General features: G+C 48.1%; 1 pseudogene; it reads left to right on the plus strand.

Annotated features, from left to right (window-relative positions):
- The first annotated feature begins 2,797 nt into the window (after positions 1-2,797).
- On the plus strand, positions 2,798-3,153 carry LOC105622140 (annotated as a pseudogene).
- Positions 3,154-3,438: the final 285 nt, after the last annotated feature.

Raw genomic sequence — 3,438 nt, forward strand, 5'->3', positions numbered from 1 at the left:
CCGACTCCATTAGAATTAGCCCAGTGTTGGATTTCGAGCGAAAAATCATCAAGCTCTGCAAAGATTTAGCGAAAATAAGGACTGATAGGGACACCCTACTGAAGGAAATTAGGTCCCTCTGCAGGGAGAATAGCATCGAAGAAGGGACAGTCTTATTATTCGTATTAGGGATGCATTCCCTTCCGACTCAGAGGAGTACATGTGTTGTTTGTGAAGTGTTGAACGAGAAAATAGGTCTTCAGTAATGTTTGAAGAGGAAAAGCGAGGCATGAAGAGATCCCTTCTGCTTATCAACTGCCACTGAAAGGTAAAAACGCCTAAGTGATAAATGCGCCATCCCCAAGCGGATAGGCGTGGACGCATAGTTGCAATTACCAAGGAGGGCATTAGTGGCGTGCAGGTAAGATTTGCAATGCTTCAGATGTTTTGCGGTCAGACATACCCGTGTAAATTGTATGGGCTTGGTCGATAAATCGGATCTTTGCTTTTATTACGGAAAGGAAGGATATAGATCCTTTTTATGTAGAGGGAGGCCATACTGCCCAGTGTCTTGTGCAGCCTGAAGACCGAACATAAGGCGGACGCTGTCGAGTGCCCTCCCTAACAGTGAACAAGAGACATGGGTGAAGGAGACAACGGCGGTAATCGGTTGGGGGATTACCGCGTCTACTGCTGAGGAGAATATAATGATTGATTCTCTCGATGGTCAAGTTGGTCTTAATTAATGTTAACCATTCTAAATCTGCGCAAGACTTAATTGAGTGGGTTTGTGAAGAGAAGGACTTAGAGTTGATTGTGAACTGAGCCCCATTCTGTGCTGAATTCGGGTGGCGGGTAGTATACGTCTTCGGATGTCCCCTCCCCCCCCCCAACCGCTACCATTATATGGCAGTGGTCTAGGAGTGACTTGCCATGTTACCCAGCGATGCGAAGCGAGAGATTTATGGCCGTCGAGTGGGGAAGAGTGGTAATCTTTAGCTGCTACTTCTCACTCAACAAGACAGTCTACAGATTTATTCATTGATTGTCCGAGCTGAAGGATGGTCTGTCAAAGTATGTCGGCAGACTGATCTTGCTGCTCAGCGACTTCAATGCGCAATCCCATTTATGGAACAGAGGAAACGAGAATCCTAGGGAAAACATTTTGGTAGAATGGGCGGATAGAGTAGGGCTTAGCCTCCTTAACAGGGATTTTGTCTCGCCGTGCTAGCGCAGGGGAGGTGTGTCCTGTGTGGATGTCATGTGGGCCATTCCCAGTGCTGCCACGTATGTTAAAGGATGAAGGGTGGCGACGGAGATAGAGTCTCTGACTAATAGATATATTCTTATGGAGATAGGAACTCCCTCTTACCAGAGTTACTGCTAGGAAAGGCTTTCCTAGATGGTGCATTGGGAGGATCAAAATCTTTGATGCCAGAGCTTTATAAAGGCCTAGACTCCTCCCCTAGTAGGCGGTGCTGACGAAGAGGTCAGGTTGGTGGACGGCGCGCTGAGGGAGATCTCTGATCTCTCTGTACCGAGGAGATCTGCCTTTTGCAGACTCTTGGCGTATTGATGGAATGAGGAAATCTCCCGTCTGTGCGCCGTCTGTAATTGGTATCGTAGGCGTTGTCCGGAGATATGTAAAATCGGAACGCGAGCTCTGAACTTTATTGAGGGAGTCTAAGAGACACTGGAAACCGATCCATGGGATCATGTTTATAAGATCGTCTTAAATAAGCTCTCCTTGGACTGCTCGTTTATTGAGATCCTTCCACCTGGAGTGATCTCAGATATTGGTCGCGTCCTATTCCCGTGTTTTTCGGCTAGGGATTATCAGCCGATTCTTTCCGTGTAGGAAGATGAGTTGGCTGTTATGTTACGTCGAGATGAGGTATGTTTCAAGATTATGCCTGAAAGAGCGCCTGGACCGGACGGGATCAGGGATATCATGCATGTTTGCTGTCCTTTGGACGCGCACTTTTACGGTTCTTCTTGAGGAGGGCCGCTTCTCTTCTGACTGGAAGGTCACGAGGTTGGTCTTCCTCAACAAACCTAACAAGCTAGATCTACCCTTCTCTTATTATATTAATCAATTTGCCCATTCAATGAATCGGGCAAGTTGTTTGAGAGGATGATTTCATGGATGGTTGCATCGTTACCTGGATAACATCGGAGGTATCTTCAATCGAACAGTTCGAGTTCCATACCAATCGTTCGATTGATGTGGCGTTTGAGAGAATGGATGGATGACGGCGTGCAGGATGGGAGTATGATGGTGGCGGTGTCTTTGGACATCGCCAACGCCTTCAACTTCCTCCCATGACTGGCCATTCATTCTGCTCTATCGGATAAAGGAGTGCCTGACTATATCAGATGAGTCATCATGGATTATTTATTCGATAAATACTTGATATATATTTCCGTGATGATACGTTTGTTAGATCTCTAATTTACGTGCGGCGTTTCGCAAGGTTCGGTTTTAGAGCCGACTTTGTGGAACATAACTACGACTCTATTCTGCGTTTAGGGCTGTTCCTCCCTGTGCTACGCTGACGATACTTTCTTAGTCACAAAGGGTTCTTCTTTTGAGGAGGCCCTATTGTGTGCCAAGCAGTGCTCGTTGGGACCAGTAGGCGGTTTCAGATTGAGAGTGTCTTTCGATAATATGGAAGCCATTGTTTTATGAGCGACGCTTCCCTTCGCGCGGGAGGGGAGGGGGAGCGGTGATTCGCATGGGGTCCACTCTGAAATACCTGGCACTTGTTCTGAATTTGGGATGGATCATTTCCACCTCCTTTTCTCCAAGATTCTGGGAATGGTGACTGCCCTGGACAGGTTAATCGCCAACATAGGCGGGCCAAGGGAGAATAAATGCTGCGTGTACGCGTCTGCAGTTATGTAGATCATCCTATACGGCGCTCCAATTAGAGCACAGATCGTGGCGAATGACCGACATATTTATCGCAGTGTGGAGCAGCTTCAGCGGCGGCTCTCTTTGAGGACAATCAGGGCATATCGCACCGTCTCGCGAGCAGCGAGGCGGCAGCCATTCTTGCGAGGATGTTGCCTTTTCGCTTCATGTCCGACGGGCTGAGGCGTACGTATTTGTGGAAATGTGAGGCTCTACGTAGGGACGGTTTCATTTTACCTAGGAATCGAGCACTTGCGTGAGAAGAGCGATGTCGCTCTATAGCGTTGGCGCCAGCATCTTCTGAGTCTCCCGGAGACACCGGGATTTACTGTCCGGGACGCTCTCGCTAAGTGCCTGGGAGACTGGGTGAATTGATCTCATGGAGGCCTCATGTACCACATGACCCAGATGCTGACTCGACATAAGTGCTTTGGGGCCTTTTTAATATAAGGCGGTCGGCTTCGCCTATCTGTGCACATTGCAGAGCTGTTCACATACTCTTGTTTTACCTTGCTTGGACATGGGAAGAAAACGGGAAGAACTTT

This window comes from Atta cephalotes, assembly GCF_000143395.1.
Source record: "Atta cephalotes unplaced genomic scaffold scaffold00040, whole genome shotgun sequence".
Lineage (NCBI taxonomy): Eukaryota > Metazoa > Arthropoda > Insecta > Hymenoptera > Formicidae > Atta > Atta cephalotes.